Below are 22810 nucleotides of genomic sequence, written 5' to 3' on the forward strand. Positions count from 1 at the left end.
ACCTGTATACCGGGCGAGGGAGATAACATATTTCCACCAACTTGCTGTAGAAGGATGAGTTTATCTCTCGACACTCATCTCACGAATGAGCCAACGCAGCTGAGCCTCACCGATTTATATTAACAACAGTTCTCATTTCTTTAAATTTCAAGGTGTGTACAGTAGCCGTGTTCACCTTGAGGCTGCTGTTTGCGCACCTCAGTCCGCGGGTTCACATTCCAGGCAGTGTCTCGTGATGTCAGTGACAACAATGAAAATATTTCAAGTATTTTACTTCCTTCTCCACCGTTGTTATAAGAGAGAGGTCCTGGTCGAACGTCTCTCTGAGCCACACAGCGAGCGATCCCAGCGAAACCATGGGTTATGGCGAGCGCGACTCCCAGTGAGAGTGTGGATAGTGAGCTGCGCTGCTCCATCTGCCTGGGCACGTTCGTCTGCCCCTCCACGCTGAGCTGCGGACACTCGTTCTGCCTGCGGTGCCTGGAGGCCGCCTGGGAGACGGCGAGCAGCTTCAGCTGCCCGCAGTGCCGAGCGACCTTCCCTGTGCGACCCCAGCTGAGGAGGAACGTGGCCCTCGCCAACCTGGCGGAGCAGCTCAGAGTTGGAGACGAGATGGCCGCGGTTGTCGTGTGTGACATCTGCACTGACGACCCGACCCCTGCAGTGAGGACCTGCCTGAGATGTGAGATGTCCTACTGTGCGATGCACGCGAGGCCTCACTTGGAGAATCCCAGGCTGAGTGACCACGTCCTGGTGGCTCCCATCGCAAACCTGGAGGAGCGGCGGTGCCGGGAGCACAGCAGGGAGCTGGAATTCTACTGCTCAGTAGACAGCAGCCTGGTCTGCTCGACTTGCACCATTGCACCATCGCAGGTGACCACACAGGACACAAGGTCCTGACGCTGAAAAAGGAGCACGAGACACGGAAGGTGAGACCCTCAGAGTGAGACAACGCAACACAATCTGACCAATCTGTCACTCGGCTAACAAACATCTGATGATAAAAACACAATTGTGTGTTCATGTTCTCCCTGTTGAATCTCTGCCTTGTATACCTCATCTCCTGGTTAGCGTTTTAGGAAACTGCCTTAGGATGTATTGCATGCCAGGCTCTCACTTAACTTAAATGCCGTATAAAGAAATTAAGTGGATAAATATTTGACACCAATATCACAGCCACCTAATAGACAATTCTACTAGAGTTATTGTGGGGGCCGACACCTGCCTAACCAATCCCTGTGAGCGGGCGGGGTGCGATGTCCACCCAAGCCACACCCCCCTCCTCCTCGTCGGCCACCTCTTGCCGGGCCCCCGCCGATAGGGTGATCGACCCCCCCCCCCCCGCGCCAGGGCCCTCTCGGAGGGACATAGCTAATTTGCTGGCTAACCACCGCCCGGGGTTATCTCGCACACGCCCACGTGAACCACCACAAAAGCGACCGCGGTGGCATGCACACGTGCGCCCTTGCAGGCGTGTATTTCCCACATACGTAACCACGCGCGCACCGCTGGGTGATTGATCCCTAATCCCCTGCCAGGACACTACGTGGGTGTGCTGCGTGCGGGTGTGTTTTTAGTGCAGGGGCCGGGAGGGAATCGCGGTGCTTGCGGAGTTGCTCCGCAGTCCTGGCACCACATTATCTTCTAAACTAGACAGCTGTGGGCACATGGGCCCTTGGATATGAGTCGATAGGGACACCAAGCCAGCACGGCTCCCACCGGCTGCTGCTGCAACGAGGCATCAGCTTGCCCACTCCCCGTTTCTCCCATCTCAGTCGCCGTAGGGAGGCAGCCTGGAGATGAGGGACTTCGCTGTGTAGGGGTCGGTGTGGAAGGAAGGGCGGTGTGAGGGGTGGCTCAGGGGGCTGGAATCTCCCCCAGGTGACGTCTCGTCTCTCACTACAGACGCGCGTAGGGGAGGAGACGCGAGCGGTGGAGGAGAAGAGGAAGAAGGCGGAGGAGTCCGTGACGCGGATGGAGGCCGCTCGCAAGGAGGCGCAGGTACCGTGACCGGACCAGGCTCTTTGACCCCTGTTACCTCCACCCAGTGTGGAAGTCGTGGATGTCAAAATGCATTCAAACGAAGCTGCATCGGCAAGTCTGCCAAAAGGTCGGGTTACTCATTATTGCGTCTTCCACTACTGTGGCACAAAAAAATTACATAAAGTGACCAGGATTGTCGGGGTGGAGCTGTGGTGCAGCTGGTGCACTGCACCGGCACGGACGTAGAGGCTTGAATATCGCACAGCTGAACCTCACGCCATCCTTGAGTCTATTTAAACTACAATTATTTATTTAATCAGGTAAGGCCCCACTGAGCTGTGTAGATTTTTTCAGAAGCTACCCTGGCTGTCACACATGATAGCAGCTCAACAAAGTGGCTGACATGATCATCATCATCATCACGTAGAAATATATAGAGCAGACCCATAGAGATGCATAGACACCCATAGAGATACATAGTGACAAAGAGAGGTATAAAGAGACCCAAATAAATACCTAGAAACCCATAGAGATACATAGGGATACATAGAGATATATAGAGACGCATAGAGATACGTATGGACAAATTGTGATACATAGGGACAAATAGTCATGCATGGAGATCCATAGACTAAACAATTGTTATTTACCAGGTAAGGCCCCACTGAGCCTTGTAGCTCTTTTCCAGAAGGAACCTGAATATCAGAAATGAAAGCTCAATGAAATGGCTTAACAGGTGGAAATTGATAGCAGCAACATACTTTAAATACTGCACTCTAAACGAAACCCGAAGACACTCTTGGGCCCTGCGGGTTGTTCACAGCAGATTAGGAATGCCTTGGATCCTTAACCCGAGTCGGACTTGTGGAAAAACCTGACCTGGATACTCCGATTCTAAATGTGGTGGGAAAAGCCGGAGGACTCGGAGAAAAATCCACACAGGCATCAGGGTCGTGGTCGAACCCACGACCCCCTGTACACCAGGCGAGGTAGTTAACATCTCGCCACATCTCGTCGGACCCACGAGGGGGCCCCCACCGGACCCCAGCGCCCTCTAGGGGAGAAACACGAAGAGAGCGGCACCCCTCTTGCCCCCTTGGCATGGATCGACTCAGTCCCATGGGCGCCTCGTCACTGGGGCATGATTCACCACTAGGGAATATTATTTATTATTTTACCAGGCAAGGCCCACTGAGATGTGTGGCTCTTTTTCAGAAGCGACCTGGCAATCACAAATTACAGATCAACCAAATTGCTGATATCATCATTATCACGTAGAAATGTATAGTAGCAGCAAAATATAGATAGAGACCCATATCGATAAATATATACCCATATATATACTACACCCATAGAGATACCTAGACACCCTAGAGACACACAGATAAACAGAGATATATAGAGACCCCGAGAGAGGCTTAGAGACCCGTAGAGACCCGTAGAGACCCATAGACTAAACTAATTTTTATTTTACCAGGAATGACTCCACTGAGCTACGTAGTTCTTTTTTCAGAAGCGACCTGGCTATTACAAATTATAGCTCAACAAAGTGGCTAATTGTAACGTGGAATTTGATAGCAGCCAAATACTCTAAACGCGCGACGTTGACCCTAAATGTGGAGGCATAAACAGGGGGACCCGGAGAAAAATCCAAAAGACTACAGAGAGAACAAACTCTAAATATACAGGCGTCAGGGTCAGGATCGAACCCCGACCTGCTGTATACCAGGCGAGGGAGTGAGCATCTCCTAGCCACCACGGCACCCACACGCACACACGGAGTGACTCATGGCTCAAGGAGCCAACCGTGGTGCCCGCGTCTCCGCAGGAATCGGTGGCCGGGATCAGGGGTCGCATCACGGGCAAGTTCGCCCGCCTAAAGAAAGCTCTGGACGAGGACGAGAGTGAGGCTCTCCAACGCGTGGCCGTGAAGGAGCGCGAGCTGCTGTCCCGGATAGACGAGGACATCGCTCGTCACAAGCGGGAGATCGACGAGCTCCAGGCAGCGGCCGCTCGCCTGAGCGCCCTGCAGCACGAGAGGGACTCACTCGCCTTCCTGCAGGTGGGGAGCGCCTCTGTGGAGACGCCGTTTGGGTGTCCAGAACAACAGAGCGGGCAGTGGCAGAGGGGCTCGTGGTGCAAGGTTAGAGACGTCACTCATGATCCCTCTCTGTCTCCTTTCTCTCTTCCACAGGGGCACCTGGAGGAGACGCGCAGGTACATATCCTTAACATCTCACGGTTAAACACTCACAACTCATGATGTGTGTGTTAGACACACGGTATGTTTGTGTGTGTGTTAGACACTGACTTTGTGTGAGACATGGGCTGTTGCGTGAGACACGGGCTGTGTGTGAGACACAGGCTGTGTGTGAGACACTGACTGTGTGTGAGACACGGGCTGTGTGTGAGACACGGGTTATGTGAGACACGGGCTGTGTGTGAGACACTGGCTGTGTGTGAGACACGGGCTGTGAGACACGGGCTGTGAGACACGGGCTGTGTGTGAGACATGGGCTGCGTCAGACACGTGCTGCGTGTGCTATGGATGCTGAGTGTTACAATGCTGTGGTTAAACGAGGCTGTGTGTGATGTTGTTGGTGGTTGTCCCAGGAGAGAGATCCCAAAGGAATCTGCACCCCCACCTCCCACTTCACTGGACGCCATCACGATCCTCTCCCTTGAAAGGGCAATGCGCAGACTCCTGCCTCTCGTCTGTGAGTTCCTCAGTCTTGCACCCGCGTGTCCCGCTCTGTTGCACTGCACTTCTGTGCTCCCCACCTTCGTCAACATTTCATTTATTTTACCAGGTAAGGAACGCACTGAACCATGTCACTCTTTTTTCGGAAGCGACCTGACTATCACAAATGACAGCTCGACGAAGCGGCTCATCACGTGGATATTTATAGCAGCAGCCAAATCCTCTGAATGCAAATTGATTCTAAACTTGAATGGAAAAACGCGAGGAACCAGGGAGAAATCCACGCCACCACGGGGAGAGAGACGCAGACTCTGGAAGAGAGCGACATGGATCAGTGGGCTCTCCCTGGTGAAATAAAATTAGTTTAACAGTTTCAATATTCTACTGAATCCTACTGCTGGGTACTGAAGCAAGTGCTGTTATGGAGCAGCAGCAGCACCTATGAAGGCCGGCACGGCACACGAGGGAGTGGGTGGCCAGCACCACGTCCGGCCGCCTTTGTCTCCCTCGTGGCGAATGTTTACACATCATACCAGCAGAGGGCAGCGCAGCGTGCGAGGCTGTGACACACAATGTCTGTGTATGGGTGTGAGAGTGTGCGAGACTGTGACACACAATGTCTGTGTGTGGGTGTGAGAGTGTGCTAGGCTGTGACACACAATGTCTGTGTGTGGGTGTGGGAGTGTGCGAGGCTTTGACACACAATGTCTGTGTGTGGATGAGAGAGTGTGCGAGGCTGTGACACACAATGTGTGTGTGCGTGTGTGAGAGTGTGCGAGGCTGTGACACACAATGTCTGTGCGTGGATGTGAGAGTGTGCGAGGCTGTGACACACAATGTCTGTGGGTACATTTATTCTAATATTAGTATGTGTACATTTATAATAACGAATATTAGTATGTGTACACTAATACTAACTAATATTAGTATGTGTACTCTAATACAAACGAATATTAGAATATGTACACGAATACTAACGAATATTAGTAAGTGTACACTAATACTAACGAATATTAGTATGTGTACACTAAAACTAACTAATATTAGTGTGTGTACACTAATACTAACGAATATTAGTGTGTGTACACTAATACTAACTAAAATTAGTATGTGTACACTAATACTAACTAACATTGTTATGTGTACACTAACACTAACTAATATTAGTATGTGTACACTAATACTAACTATATTAGTGTGTACACTAATATTAATATGTGTACACTAACACTAACTAATATTAGTATGTGTACACTAACACTAACTAATATTAGTATGTGCACACTAATGCTAACTAATATTAGTATGTGTACACTAATACTAACTAATATTAGTATGTGTACACTAATATTAACTAATATTAGTGTGTGTACACTAATACTAACTAATATTAGTATGTGTACACTAACACTAACTAATATTAGTATGTGTACACGAATACTTACTAAAATTAGTGTGTGTACACTAACACGAACTAACATTAGTATGTGTACACTAATACTAACTAATATTAGTGTGTGTACACTAATACTAACTAATATTAGTATGTGCACACTAATGCTAACTAATATTAGTGTGTGTACACTAATACTAACTAATATTAGTATGTGTACACTAACACTAACTAATATTAGTATGTGTACACGAATACTAACTAAAATTAGTGTGTGTACACTAACACGAACTAATAATAGTATGTGTACACTAATACTAACTAATATTAGTATGTGTACACTAACACTAACTAATATTAGTATGTGTACACGAATACTAACTAAAATTAGTGTGTGTACACTAACACGAACTAATAATAGTATGTGTACACTAATACTAACTAATATTAGTATGTGTACACTAACACTAACTAATATTAGTATGTGTGTAGTAAGTTCGAGGAGACGAGGTCGGAGTTGAGGCACACTGTTTATTAACTCAGTGACAGGCACAATTGTTGAAGGGGTAACGTCCCCTTCACCCGTACTATGGGAAACCCACCCTAGTGTAATAAAAGACTTGACCACGATCTCTGGCTCAGTGTCCTTTATTCGGTCCGTACTGCGTTCCCACACGGCTGTCTCTCTTATTCTCTCTGTGCTGGTTCCGATGTCACTCCAGTCCACATCAGCAGCCCCGCTGCTGTTCTTGTCGCTCTTGCAGCCCCACAGCAGCTCCGCTGCTGTACTCTCACACAGCTCCCTTGGCTGTTCCTGCTGCAGCTCTGACAGCCTCGTGCTGTCTCGCCTTCTCGTCGCTCCTGCGACTCTTGGCAGCCACCCCGCTGCCCCTCACACACAGCCTTACTGCCTATCTCTATCTGCAGCTTTACACCTCCCAGTAGCTCCCTACTGTTCCCAGGGTTGGCTCCCGCTTCTGACGGTGCCCCCTCGGCTCGTACGCCCGCGTGGCCCCACACCTTTCCATTCACACCCCGACTGCCTTCTCCTTCCGGTTTACCCGCTTAAGGACCCCCTACCTTTCACCCACGTCACCTGGCTCCGCCTCCTCGTGACGTCACATCCGGAAGGTCGCTTTCGCCCGCATTACACCACCCTCCCCCATAGAAAAAACCCAGCCGACCTCGGCTGAACAACACCAAAGCGTAATGCGGTGAACCGACCTTCCCCCTTAAAGGACACTAAGCATGCAATATAACAACAAGAACAACACACAAGTAACATCGACGAACGTACGAAAGCATGCGATAAATACGACGGCAAGAACAAGAACAATAACAACATACAATCAACGAAACGTAAGCGATTTGGAACGAGTGCGGGTCGCCGGCCCGTCCCGGACGGTCGGCGGCCCACTTGTAGAACGGGGACGCGATGGAACACGAGAAATGACAGGGGGTAATTCCCCTGCTGCGATTGGAAGTCCACCGACATCTCGTGTCCCTGACGAATCAGTCTTGGTCGTATTCCGCGAATGCGCCTGCAGCGGGGTCGGAAGGGTCGCCGGGCTTGAAGGTACCGCAGCCCTGGCAGGCGCCCTCCGAACAGGCCCACTCCTCCCCCGCGGTGTCACGGTCGGCCTGTCTGGAACAGGTACGACAGGCGCTCTAGCAAGATCAATGGACGCAGGCGGGGAAGAGTCAGAGTCAGCAGCAACAGACCCCGGCAAGGCAACATTGGGAGATGACGCATCACGTAGGGGAGCAACATATGGTTTCAACCGCGACGTATGAACAAACCAACGGCGAGAACCAAACTGAACGCGCGCCGACTGTGGATTGGGAACCTCAATGAGGCGCACAGGACCATGCCAAGGTTTGTGCAATTTAGGAGAGGTCCCCGGCCGCACCTGCGGGCAATGGAGCCAGGCCAGGTCTCCCACCTTCCAGGGGCACTCCCCCTCAGACCGCCGAGCATACCGCTCGTTCCGGGCCTGGGCTTTGGCCGTAGCCACGCGGGCGTTTTCCCGCGCCTCCGTAACCCGGCGAACCGTGTCCTGAATGTATTCAGGGAGTGGTTTACGAGGTCCCTTCACCCCAGTACCCAATTGCACATCCACCGGAGGCACGTTTTCCCGACCATACATAAGGTAAAACGGCGAATACCCTGTAGCCGCATGGGGCGTCATCCTGTACGCCGAAAGCACTCCGGGGATGTGCAGATCCCAATCCGATTGCTGTTCACTCACAGTATGGCAAAGCATGGCAGACAATGTCCTGTTCAGCCGCTCAACCATACCATCCGTCTGCGGATGGTATGGAGATGTCCGTATCTTCTTAGTCCCAAGGCCTGCGCACACTTCAGCCAATAATTTAGAAGAGAAATTTCGGCCCTGGTCCGTGAGGAGTCTCTCCGGCGCCCCCTTGTCCATAATGTACCCAAACAAAAAGGCGTCGGTGATGGCCGCGGCCGACTGATCGGGCAACGGCCAGGCCATCGGCCAACGGGAGAGATACTCAACCCCTACCAGCAAATATTTATTTCCCCTCGCCGATGGTGGGAAGGGTCCCAATATGTCCAGTGCCACCAATTCATTGACTCGAGACACCTGAATCGACTGGAGAGGCGGCACGTAAGGATGTTTAGGCGGCTTACGCCGGGCGCATTCAGGGCACGCGCGCACGTGCCCTACGACATCTGTCGCCATGCCGTGCCAAAAATAATGACGTTGTAACGTCAACAAGGTCTTCTGCACCCCTAAATGCAATAGTGTGTCACAATGGAGAGTTCTAATCAACTCAAATCGCAAGGACGTTGGTACCACCACACGCCAGCTTTCCTGGAACCTTTCTTGCCACATAAGCAGACCATCTCGGAGAGCGGTTCGCGGCCCCACAGCCGAACTCGGACTCCCATTGTCCCTCATAGACCGCTTCCGCATGGACAACAACGACTCGTCCATCATCTGTTCCCGAATCCAGACAGACCGCGGCAGATTCAAAACCCCATCAGTCGGTCCCGGTTCCATCGGAGTATCCGACTTCCCGACGGCCAACGTAAGCGGCTGAGGGGGGTTCAGAATCGGCGAACACCTATGCGTCCCCGACGCACATTTACAAGGGGCGCGCCCTGGTAATCTGGAAAGTGCGTCAGCGTTCGCATGGCGCACTCCCTTCCGATGTTGAATTTGGAAGGAAAATTCCTGCAGCGTGTCCAACCAACGTGCCCACTGTCCCGATGGCTGGTCCATTTTAAGTGCATATTGCAAGGCCGCATGATCCGTACGCACAATAAAAGAACGACCGTAAAGGTACGGTCGAAATTGCCGTAGGAAAAAAACAACCGCCAAAAGTTCTCTACGAGTGACACAGTAGCGTGTTTCCGCAGGCGACAAGACTCGGCTACCATACGCCACGACGCGCTCTACGCCCCCTTTAGACTGTGATAATACCGCCCCAATACCTGTGTCACTCGCGTCCGTATCAAGAATGAAAGGGCGATCAAAATCGGGATAATCCAATGTCGGGGCCGTAGCCAATAGATCACGCAGACTCCGAAAGGCCGCCTCTTCCGGCTCTCCCCAAACAAATTTCCGTCCTTTACCCGTAAGGAGATGCAAGGGCCTCGCAATCGTCGCAAACCCCGGCACAAATCTTCGGTAATACGAGGCAAATCCCAAAAACCGCCGAACATCCCCCACAGAGGCCGGAGTCGGCCAATCCCGGACACACGCCGTCTTTTCCGGATCCGTGGACACCCCCTCTGCACTCACAATGTGCCCCAAATAACGGACGGACCGTTGCAGTAGGTGGCATTTCTTTGGTTTGAATTTCAAATTGGCAGAGCGCATCCTCGTGAACACTGTCTCCAGCCGCGTTAAATGTTCCTCAAATGTGCGGCTGAACACAATAATATCGTCCAAATATATAAGACACGTCTCCCACTGCAACCCCGTCAAAACGAGCTCCATCAATCTTTGAAATGTAGCAGGGGCCGCATTCAATCCCATCGGGAGGCAGTTGAATTGAAATAACCCCTGCGGCGTACGGAATGCGGTTTTCTCCCGTGAGGACTCGTCAAGGGGAAGCTGCCAAAATCCCGAAGAGAGGTCCAGTGTGGAAAAGAACTTAGCCCCCGACAATGCGTCAAGGGAGTCGTCCATACGCGGCAGGGGGTACGCATCTGCCACCGATATCTTATTCAATTTCCGGAAATCGACACAAAATCGCAAGTTGCCATCCTTTTTCTTAACCAAGACCACAGGAGCGCCCCATGGGCTGTTAGATGGCGATATAATGTCCGCAGCCAACATGTCTTCCACCGCCCCCCGAACGTGTTCTCGCTCCGCTGGACTCATCCGATGCGAATTTAACCGAATAGGGGCAGCGTCGCCCGTCTCAATGTGATGGGAAAGCAACGATGTGCGTCCCAAATCCAAATCGTCGGAGCTGAACACATCCGAATACGTCAGCAACAATTTACGCAGCGCATCACGTTGCCCCACGGACAGGGAAGAATTTTCGTCACATAAGGTAGCGATCCAACGATTATCCGAACCCCTTGGCTCGGAAACACCAGCGACCACTCCCCGGCGATGCGGACAATCGTGCGTCGCAAACGCCGTAGTGGCATGTGCCACAACCGTACCGGCCGGAACACGGATGTTTTCCACCCCCGCATTAAGCACCTGTAAAACCGGTAATTGATCCGGCCGGACGATGGTCTGTGCCCCAACTAACGCCAATCCCGTTGTTATCGTGGCGGATGGTGACAACAAGACCCCTAATGCTCCTAGCCGATTGGGCAGGGGCTTCCGATACCGCAAGGGTATAAGCATCTGTGAACCAGGTGGGATGTCCACAGATGCGACGGACAGCGCCTGCACCTGTACGGCCGAAGCAGGTCGCCCCCAGGGCGACGGCAGAAACGAGATTCGACGGCCCCCCGGCAATTCAATACAATTCTCATTGATTTTAATCAAAATGGGCATCTTAGCCAAAAAATCCGTGCCTAGTAAGCAAGGAACCGCCAAAGATCTCGATATTAACACAACGCCCGAAGCCGACACATCCCCTATAGATATCTTAGCATCCACCTGGCCCACGATACCCATACTACCCCCGTTCGCAGCGACGCAAGACCCATAAACCGGACGCACAGCCCCCGGCGGAATGCCCAACAGATGGAAAATGACATCCGATATAATAGTCGCAGACGCTCCCGAGTCGACCAAAATGCGCACGTCCACACCTTGTATGGACCCCGGTACAGTGGACGAACCCGTAGCGGCCGCGACAACTCTCCGTGCCAATTTGCGCCACTGCGTAACTGAATGACAAGGCCCCGTCGATGGCCTTTCTTTAACAACAACAATAGGATCGCGCAACAAAGGTGGTGGGTGAGGTGTAAAGCCTTGCCGAGTGTCTGGTGCGTGCCGACATGCCTGTTTCGGAGGTTCCTTGGTCGGCTTGTCCGGTGTTGTGGGCTCCTGCTGCGGCGGACCCGGGAAGCGGGCCCAGCAATCTTTGGCGTAATGGCCCCTACGGCCGCAGCGGAAGCAATCGGCCTCGTTGCGCCGAAGCGCAGGTCTTGCATCCCGGCGGCCCCGTCCCGATGGCGTAGCGCGCGGCCCCGGCCTTCCGCGTCCCGACCATGGAGAGGAGGCAGCCGTCAGCTCCTGTGGACCCCGCTCATCCGGCACATAGATCGCCCTTGTGGGGTCCCACCCCATCGCGCCTCCTTCCTTGACGGGCCCACCCGTCCATGCCGCCACTTGCTTCCAGCGACGGAGATTAAACTGCGCATCCAGACACTTTGCTGCCGCCCGGGACGTGAGCTTCTCATGCCCACACACAGGCATGGGGATCCCCAGATCCCGAGACAATATGAGAGGCTCGAGCAGATCCTGTGGCGTGTCAGGATATGCTGCCATGGCCAGCTCCAACACCGCACCCCTGAACGCCACGGGCGATTCTTCGGGTGCTCGTTGTCGTTGAGCGAATCGCCGATGCGCGTCGTCAGGTGGCTCATAGGCGTCGGCCATTTCCTCAAAAACTCCACATAAAGTCTTCTTCTTATCGGCCATTATGGAACGGAAAAATCGAACAGATTCGTCGTCCAGTAGAGTCGGCAACACTTCCAAGGCCTCCGCATCGGTCCATCTTGCTGAACGAACCGCCGCCAAAAATCGGCAGGCGAAAGCGCTCCAATCGCCCCCGATAGAGAATTCCTTAACTGTAGTAAGGTGGCGACTCCGACTCCTCTTTACGCCGTCTTCCAATGATGGTTGTTCTGGAGGCAAATTCAAAATGGCGTCGGCCCGCGGCGTGGCCAAGATGGCGGTTTGGCGCCGCGGAGCGCGCAAGATGGCGTCTTCTTGCCGCGTGGCCAATGGCGGCGGCAGGGCAGGCAACGTGGCGGCCCGTGGAGCACCTTCTCGTTCCATCGTCGTCCTTGGCGTAACGAGGTGACATAGATGCGCCAGGACGTCCTTGAGTGTCTCCAGTTGTTCTGCCACCTGTTGCCATCTTTGGTCAGCGTCCGATGTTGTTGACGGACCCGCCATCGCGCCGACATCTTCCACGCCCGTCCCCGTGCTCGCCTCAGCAGGGCTCTCCTCCACCACCCCAGCAGAATCCGTGGTCGGAGGGAATTCGTCGTCGTCGGACGAAGAAGCCGATGCTGGCGCCGGGGGAATTTTCTTCCTTACTTGCTTAGACATGCCGTTTCACTTCTGACCCCAGTGTAATAAAAGACTTGACCACGATCTCTGGCTCAGTGTCCTTTATTCGGTCCGTACTGCGTTCCCACACGGCTGTCTCTCTTATTCTCTCTGTGCTGGTTCCGATGTCACTCCAGTCCACATCAGCAGCCCCGCTGCTGTTCTTGTCGCTCTTGCAGCCCCACAGCAGCTCCGCTGCTGTACTCTCACACAGCTCCCTTGGCTGTTCCTGCTGCAGCTCTGACAGCCTCGTGCTGTCTCGCCTTCTCGTCGCTCCTGCGACTCTTGGCAGCCACCCCGCTGCCCCTCACACACAGCCTTACTGCCTATCTCTATCTGCAGCTTTACACCTCCCAGTAGCTCCCTACTGTTCCCAGGGTTGGCTCCCGCTTCTGACGGTGCCCCCTCGGCTCGTACGCCCGCGTGGCCCCACACCTTTCCATTCACACCCCGACTGCCTTCTCCTTCCGGTTTACCCGCTTAAGGACCCCCTACCTTTCACCCACGTCACCTGGCTCCGCCTCCTCGTGACGTCACATCCGGAAGGTCGCTTTCGCCCGCATTACACTAGTACTAAGCCCTCTGTCCTGTTCCCTGGTCCTCCTCTAGTGGGCTACGGGAGGCTTACTGATCTGGCCCTGGCAAGCACAGATCTCGGCACCAGCTAAGCCGGCCTTGCCCTGACAAGGGCAGAGGTCCGGGAGCTCTTGGTCCGCGCCGCTGGCTTACCCAGCTCGGCCCTGACAAGGGCAGCGAGACAGGGGAGTCCCAGGGCCTAATCTCCGAGTCTTCGATCTTCACTGGTCAGCTTCGTGTCGAACTGGCCTCGAGCTCTCTGGCTCCCCGCCTTTTATAGGGATCCCCTCAGAGGGCCGGGGGCGTGGGGGATAACGGATGCGGACGTCGGTGTGACCACCCGTGTGTGTGAGTGCAGACACCCCTGTGTTTCTCGTCCGCCGCTTCTCCCGTAATAACCCCTACATGTGTACACTAATACTAACGAATATTAGTATGTGTACACTAATACTAACTAATATTAGTATGTGTACACTAATACTAACTAATATTAGTGTGTGTACACTAATACTAACTAATATTAGTATGTGTACACTAATACTAACTAATATTAGTATATGTATACTAATACTAATATTAGTATGTGTACACTAATACTAACTAATATTAGTATGTGTACACTGTTAATAACTAATATTAGTATGTGTACACTAACACTAACTAATATTAGTGTGTGTAAACTAACACTAACTAATAGTAGTATGTGTACACTAACACTAACTAATATTAGTATGTGTACACTAATACTCACCACAGATGGACGCTCACCGACTCTGGACACAAACTCAGCCCATGACTACCTCCAGATTTACTCGGATCTCAGGACGGCGACTCGGAGCGGTGTCTCCCAGGGTCGCCCCCATCACCCACACCGCTTTGATGTCTGGTACCAAGCCCTGTGCTCTGAGAGCTTCTCGTCGGGTCAGCACTACTGGGAGGTGGACGTGGGGAGCGCGAAGTGGTATCGGGTTGGAGTCGCGTACGGGACGATCCCACGGAGAGGGCGTGGTGATGAGTGCGTCCTGGGAGGGAGTGACGTCTCCTGGTGTCTACGGAAACATGACGACAGCTTCTCAGTGTGGCATGGCGGGGTAGAGACGTCACTGTCGGTGCCGCAGCCTCCGCGGAGAGTCGGGGTCCACCTGGACTGGGACGCGGGGCTGCTGTCGTTTTACAGCGCCGACTCCATGGCGCTGTTACACTCGTTTAATAAAACTTTCACTCAGCCCCTACACCCTGGGCTGTGGGTGTTGGGTGATGTTGGTGACTCAGTGAGGGTTGTGGATCTGAGTGGTGCGTCCTGAGAGAGGTGAACGTGAACAGTGCAGAGGGCAGACGCCACCACGACGCACGGCGCTCGCCACCCTCGTCACCGCCACGCGCAGCGCCACGCCCGTGGCTGGCTGGTGGCTGTCGGTGGCTAGGGGCTGCTTGGCTCTCCATCACAACGGGGGAGCTGAGCGTAAACAATCCTCACAACATTCATGGGGGGGGGGGGGGTGATAAAATAAGTACCGCTCTGTGTGTGTGTGAAGCCAACGTGGATGTATTCACCCTGCCAGAGGAGTGTGACTGTAGTGTAGGGGTGCAGTGATTAGCAATGGTGAACTGGGATGTGTTTATACACTGGTGTCATGGGTTGTGGGAGAGATACAACAACAAAAATATTATATTCTTTACGTTCCTTCGGATAAAGTCACGTAGATAAAAAAAGAAAATGTTTAATAATAAACATTAAATAAAGATTTTAAATGACGTTTTGATTGCGACACAAGCGGTCGTCATCAGTCAAGAAAAGTTTTACGTCAAAACAATAATATTATTGATTTTTAAAAGTATAAATGTCCGTGTACGACTGTGGCAATGTAACGCTTGTATCATCGATTCTACAATAAAAATACAGAACACAAACAACAACAACAATGTAGTTGTGTACAGCGTCATTCGTGCTCACTGCATCCAGCAACGCCGTTCATTAATTAAACACGAGGACCGAATCCTCTACACAGCCACTGCCAAGCTAATTAAATCTACAAATTAATAAGCAAATAAAGAGACGGCGCCAAACACAAAAGGCGCCAACAATGTCCGAGCTGTTCAAGTTGTCTGCTGCTGCTGAGTCATGGACGTGGTGACGTCACCATGCACGCTCCCCCAACGCGGTGACGTCACCACACACGTTCCCCACCAACGTGGTGACGTTTCCACGCACGCTCCCCCCCAAACGCGGTGACGTCACCATGCACGCTCCCCCGTGGTGACATCACCACGCACGCTCCCCAAACGTGGTGACGTCACCACGCACGCTCCCCCAACGCGGTGACGTCACCAGGTCACCTCTCCCCCCACCGCTCCACTCGCTCCCCCCACGCCCGCCCCTCACCACTGCACCATCTGTGAACACATAGAGCTTCACAGCTCATCGGATTCCTCCTGCACCACAAACACAGATTCTGGCGTTCTGGATTCCCGCCACTGGGGGAGTCCCTCGCTGTGACGTCACCACGTCACCGCGCTGTGACGTCACCACGTCACCGCGCTGTGACGTCACCACGTCACCGAGCGCTGGCGACAACAAAAACAAACAGATCCTCGCTAATTCTAGATTTGAAGCTTTCGTGACTGCAATGATTCATATTCTCAGGTTTTTTTTTTTTTTCGGTAAAGTCACGTAGGTAAAACATTAAAAGTAATAAAAGTAAAATAAAACAAAACAAAAATAAAATTCACGACGTTTCGGAGGCAACACAAGTCTCCGTCATCAGGTGGGACCGTCACAGCCAGATTAGCTGCATCAAGTGAAGCAATGATTCAAAATGTAATCCCTTATAAGCAAGTTGAAGGGGGGGAGGAGAGGGGGGGGAGTTCATCAGAATGTGGTAGCCAATGAATGGAACGTATCGGGAGGGAGGGGGGTGGGAGGGGGAGGGAGCCAACAAAAAATTTGGCGACGGCTTGGACGCGGCTGCTGCGCACGCCAACACAATGGACAGGGAGGGGGGAGGGGAGGTCTGATACACATGATAGAACAAAGGAACGAAAATGCCCATGTTTATACCAATGCAGGCTGAAAAAATGAAGAGAGTACTGTTAAAAATAACTGGGGATGTTAACACTCGGTGAAGTAAATTAAAATAGTGCCTGTCAGATAAGATGGTCCAAAAAGTGTAATTAAGTCTTTTTTGCGTGGTTAATAACATCTTTCCAGTGATTACTGAGTTTGTACCCATCACGGTTGAAATTATGTCTGTGTTTGTATATTTGTATGGCTTCGTGTACAAACCTTTGATGGTAGCCAGGAGGCTTGCAGAGAACCTTGGTCTCGGAAAAGACAATTTCATGAGAGCCCGCCGAGTTGTAGCAATGATCGGCAACGGCCGAAGAATCAGTTCTGCCGTGTTTCAGATCTGACTTGTGCTCGCGGACACGATCAGCAACATGACGTTTTGTTTCTCCAATGTAGCAATCACCACAAATGCAACTCAATTTGTAGACTCCAGGATACTGTAAGTCAGGAACAACATCCTTCACAGATGGAATCAGATCACGGATTTTATGCACTGTGCTGAATCGGACTTGGATCTTATGTTTCTTTAGAATTTTGGAGATCTTTTTGGTCACGCCTGCTATGTATGGTAACGTGATAGTTTTGGTCGGAGTTTCATGTGGTTGTTTCTGTGTGGTGGGAGAGACAGCTTGGCGGATAGTACGGTCAGAGTATCCGTTCATCCTGAGGGCCCGATGTACATGTCTTAATTCATCAGTCAGGTGGTGTTGGTCAGAAATGCCATGGGCTCTGTGGTATAGCGTTTTGATGAGAGAATTCTTTTGAGATGGGTGGTGGTGGGAATCCGGTTTCAGGTAGGAATCTGTGTGGGTGGCTTTCCTGTAGACAGAATGTCCCAAGGATCCGTCAAGCCTCCTCTTAAACAGAATATCCAAGAATGGTAGTTTACCGTCTTTCTCCACTTCCATGGTGAATCTGATAGATGGGTGTCTAGAATTGATGTGGTCCAAGAAGTGGTTCAATGCTGGGAGGCCATGTGGCCAGATGACGAAAGTGTCATCCACATATCTCTTCCACAGGGAAGGACGCAGGGTGGATGTCTGGATGGCGTCTGATTCAAACTTTTCCATGAAAATGTTGGCTATAACTGGTGACAAGGGGGAGCCCACAGGGGTACCCTCATTCTGTTTGTAGAAGGTGCCATTCCAGGTAAAATAGGTGTTGGTGAGGCAATGCCTAACCAGCGCAGGTACATCAGAATTCAATCCCTGTTGGACTAAGTCCTCAATTATTGTTAGGGTGTCCGGTACTGGGACTTTGGTAAACAAAGATACTACATCAAAGCTGACGAGAATGTCATCAGGAGATAGTACCATGTCCTTAACCATAGAGACTAATTGGGTTGAGTTGAGTACTGCCGAAGAGGTCTTGCCTGTGAAGGGGAGCAGAGTATCTGATAGAAAACGGGCTAGTTTGTACGTCGGAGAGTTTATCGTCGACACGATGGGTCGTAGCGGGGTGCCTTCTTTATGGATTTTAGGAAGACCATAGAGTCTGGGAGGTCTTGCCGCCGATGGTTTTAGAGAGGGACGTTTGCTAGGTTCGATTAGGGAAGTCGAACTCGTGATGATACTGTTGGTTTTTGTCGTTAGGCTTTTAGTGGGATCGTTTTTAATTTTGGAGTAACTCCCATCATTAAGAAGGTCCAGGATTTTGTTGTTGTATGAATCTTTATCCATGATGACCGTGGCATTGCCCTTGTCTGCCGAGAGGATGACTATATCATCTCTCTTTTTTACATTCGCGAGTTCAGAGCGTTCGTTTTTGCTGATGTTACTAGTGGGTTTCTTAGCATTCTTAAGAATAGTAGCTATTTCAGCTCTTGCTACATCAGCATGGATGTGTCCTATGCCTCTGAGGGCTACATCAATCTGAGAAATCATACTCTCTACTGGTATATATTTAGGGGTGACGGCGAAATTTAGTCCTTTGGCCAGTACCGTTTTTAGATTGTCAGAGATTGTCAGAGATTGGAATGTTACTCTGATTAATCACGGTCTTGAGTCAGCTTCTGCTGACTCAATGTCAGCCAAATGCAAAGCTAACCTGATTTCTAAATTCAACCTCCTATCTAAAAAGAAACCAGAGCCACACATCGCAAAGCTGGATGTTAACAAGACCGTGATTAATCAGAGTAACATTCCAATCTCTGACAATCTATAAACGGTACTGGCCAAAGGACTAAATTTCGCCGTCACCCCTAAATATATACCAGTAGAGGATATGATTTCTCAGATTGATGTAGCCCTCAGAGGCATAGGACACATCCATGCTGATGTAGCAAGAGCTGAAATAGCTACTATTCTTAAGAATGCTAAGAAACCCACTAGTAACATCAGCAAAAACGAACGCTCTGAACTCGCGAATTTAAAAAAGAGAGATGATATAGTCATCCTCTCGGCAGACAAGGGCAATGCCACGGTCATCATGGATAAAGATTCATACAACAACAAAATCCTGGACCTTCTTAATGATGGGAGTTACTCCAAAATTAAAAACGATCCCACTAAAAGCCTAACGACAAAAACCAACAGTATCATCACGAGTTCGACTTCCCTAATCGAACCTAGCAAACGTCCCTCTCTAAAACCATCGGCGGCAAGACCTCCCAGACTCTATGGTCTTCCTAAAATCCATAAAGAAGGCACCCCGCTACGACCCATCGTGTCGACGATAAACTCTCCGACGTACAAACTAGCCCGTTTTCTAGCAGATACTCTGCTCCCCTTCACAGGCAAGACCTCTTCGGCAGTACTCAACTCAACCCAATTAGTCTCTATGGTTAAGGACATGGTACTATCTCCTGATGACATTCTCGTCAGCTTTGATGTAGTATCTTTGTTTACCAAAGTCCCAGTACCGGACACCCTAACAATAATTGAGGACTTAGTCCAACAGGGATTGAATTCTGATGTACCTGCGCTGGTTAGGCATTGCCTCACCAACACCTATTTTACCTGGAATGGCACCTTCTACAAACAGAATGAGGGTACCCCTGTGGGCTCCCCCTTGTCACCAGTTATAGCCAACATTTTCATGGAAAAGTTTGAATCAGACGCCATCCAGACATCCACCCTGCGTCCTTCCCTGTGGAAGAGATATGTGGATGACACTTTCGTCATCTGGCCACATGGCCTCCCAGCATTGAACCACTTCTTGGACCACATCCATTCTAGACACCCATCTATCAGATTCACCATGGAAGTGGAGAAAGACGGTAAACTACCATTCTTGGATATTCTGTTTAAGAGGAGGCTTGACGGATCCTTGGGACATTCTGTCTACAGGAAAGCCACCCACACAGATTCCTACTTGAAACCGGATTCCCACCACCACCCATCTCAAAAGAATTCTCTCATCAAAACGCTATACCACAGAGCCCATGGCATTTCTGACCAACACCACCTGACTGATGAATTAAGACATGTACATCGGGCCCTCAGGATGAACGGATACTCTGACCGTACTATCCGCCAAGCTGTCTCTCCCACCACACAGAAACAACCACATGAAACTCCGACCAAAACTATCACGTTACCATACATAGCAGGCGTGACCAAAAAGATCTCCAAAATTCTAAACAAACATAAGATCCAAGTCCGATTCAGCACAGTGCATAAAATCCGTGATCTGATTCCATCTGTGAAGGATGTCGTTCCTGACTTACAGTATCCTGGAGTCTACAAATTGAGTTGCATTTGTGGTGATTGCTACATTGGAGAAACAAAACGTCATGTTGCTGATCGTGTCCGCGAGCACAAGTCAGATCTGAAACACGGCAGAACTGATTCTTCGGCCGTTGCCGATCATTGCTACAACTCGGCGGGCTCTCATGAAATTGTCTTTTCCGAGACCAAGGTTCTCTGCAAGCCTCCTGGCTACCATCAAAGGTTTGTACACGAAGCCATACAAATATACAAACACAGACATAATTTCAACCGTGATGATGGGTACAAACTCAGTAATCACTGGAAAGATGTTATTAACCACGCAAAAAAGACTTAATTACACTTTTTGGACCATCTTATCTGACAGGCACTATTTTAATTTACTTCACCGAGTGTTAACATCCCCAGTTATTTTTAACAGTACTCTCTTCATTTTTTCAGCCTGCATTGGTATAAACATGGGCATTTTCGTTCCTTTGTTCTATCATGTGTATCAGACCTCCCCTCCCCCTCCCTGTCCATTGTGTTGGCGTGCGCAGCAGCCGCGTCCAAGCCGTCGCCAAATTTTTTGTTGGCTCCCTCCCCCTCCCACCCCCCTCCCTCCCGATACGTTCCACTCATTGGCTACCACATTCTGATGAACTCCCCCCCCCCCCTCTCCTCCCCCCCTTCAACTTGCTTATAAGGGATTACATCTTGAATCATTGCTTCACTTGATGCAGCTAATCTGGCTGTGACGGTCCCACCTGATGACGGAGACTTGTGTTGCCTCCGAAACGTCGTGAATTTTATTTTTGTTTTGTTTTATTTTACTTTCATTACTTTTAATGTTTTACCTACGTGACTTTACCGAAAAAAAAAAAACCTGAGAATATAAAGATCCTCGCTACTGGCGTCTCTGAGGTCGTCCTCTCTGCACGAGAGCGAGCGACTGACCGTGCGGCGTGCTACAAGTTGATATTATTGTTGTTGTTATTCTTCTTGTCAACCCACCCCTGGACTCCAGCACCTCTAATTAGCACAGTTGGCTACGTACGGTGCGAAAGAAGTTCAACACGCTTACCTCCGTACACAGACAGAGGCCACTCGATGTCGTGCGGGTTATGGGAGTTCTCTGACCGTACTTCGACACGCTGCCAAGCGCGGGTCGTGAAGACGGGTCACGTGGACAGACGCCGGGAGCCAGTCACAGCGCAGGGACAGCCACGGATGTCGCTGCACTGCCCCCTGCTGCCCACGACGTCGTCTCAGCGTCGCGACCGCAGGGAGCGTCACGGAGACGAAGGCGAGGCGCGTCAAGGAGGGCTTCACGAACCTGCTCCACGCGGCGCCATCTGGCCACCTCGCAGCCCCTGGCGTGACCCTCGCCTTCAAAAGGCGTCGTCACAAGGCGGGTTCCATCGCGCGGTGTTCATCAAGATGGTCGTGATGCGTGCTCAGTGATTGCAATCGACTGCCATCGCTATGCTTACGGAGCGTCTCACCCCCTTCTCGTCCCTCCCCCTCCTCCCCCCTACTCCTCTTCCCCCCCTCCCCGTCCTCCCCCTTCTCCCTCCTCCTCCTTCATTTTTTATGATCTTCATAAGTTAACAAGCGATTTTTTTTCTGTTCAGGATATCGATATCCAACTAAAAGGTGATAATAGTATATGAGAAGAATCTTGGTTCACGAGACACTGACACGATGCTCAGAGCATTATTCCACATCAAGGTGCTTGTTGTTGTAGTCACCAGCGAGACGTCACGGAACTCAAATCGTCAACGTTGTAGCGGGTTCACTCTCCAGCACACAGCCGGTTGGTGCTGAAGTCGTCACTGATTGTCACGTGTTGTGCGTGGTGACGTCACCACGCACGTCCCCATGCATAGTGACTGTGGCGTGCGTCTCCATAGCAACCGGCCTCTGTATTAATCAGCTGTTTGTATTTAAGGTGATAAAAATATCTTACATCGTTCTTTTTGTATCATTCGATGGCAGCCCTGACGAGCGAAGACAAGGACAAATATCCCCCGTGTAGCCTTAGCAGACTCTTGGGGCAAGTGCTGTTAGCGAGTAGCAGCACTTGTGAGGGAGTGGGTGGCCAGCACAACGCCCGACCGCCTTGGTCTCCCCAGTGGCGATGTTTACTACACACCACACCAGGTACACATGAAGTATGGGAAATGACGGCAGGAAACTTCTTGACGGGTAACACACTTTTTATTAAATCTTGACTTGTCACGATACAACGTGTGGTCTCTCTTCTTCCGACTACGGTCTCGACACAACGTGTGGTCTCTATTCTTCTGACTACGCACTTCTCTTAACTCGTGTAGACGCTATGCCTCTGGCTACACACACTTCGCTTAGCTCGTGTAGACACTATGCCTCTGGCTACACACACTTCACTTAGCTCGTGTAGACCCTATGCCTCTGGCTACACACTCTTCACTTAGCTCGTGTAGACCCTATGCCTCTGGCTACACACTCTTCACTTAGCTCGTGTAGACCCTATGCCTCTGGCTACACACTCTTCACTTAGCTCGTGTAGACCCTATGTCTCTGGCTACACACTCTTCACTTAGCTCGTGTAGACCCTATGTCCCTGGCTACACACTCTGCATGCTCACACCGCATGCTCACACTGCACTACGCCTCGGGCTACACAGAGTCCCGGTCCCTATAGGACAGCGGGACTAGGTACCGCAGGCCCTATCTCTTC

General features: G+C 51.1%; 1 pseudogene across 1 annotated transcript; it reads left to right on the forward strand.

Annotated features, from left to right (window-relative positions):
• The first annotated feature begins 322 nt into the window (after positions 1-322).
• Positions 323-14687, forward strand: LOC144733129 (E3 ubiquitin/ISG15 ligase TRIM25-like; annotated as a pseudogene). The gene is made up of 6 exons (XR_013588314.1): positions 323-929; positions 1906-2001; positions 3812-4045; positions 4178-4200; positions 4596-4699; positions 14131-14687. The product of XR_013588314.1 is annotated as an E3 ubiquitin/ISG15 ligase TRIM25-like (transcript).
• The last annotated feature ends 8123 nt before the right edge of the window (positions 14688-22810 follow it).

Source organism: Lampetra planeri, chromosome 45 (assembly GCF_965212315.1).
Source record: "Lampetra planeri chromosome 45, kcLamPlan1.2.h2, whole genome shotgun sequence".
Classification (NCBI taxonomy): Eukaryota; Metazoa; Chordata; class Hyperoartia; order Petromyzontiformes; family Petromyzontidae; genus Lampetra; species Lampetra planeri.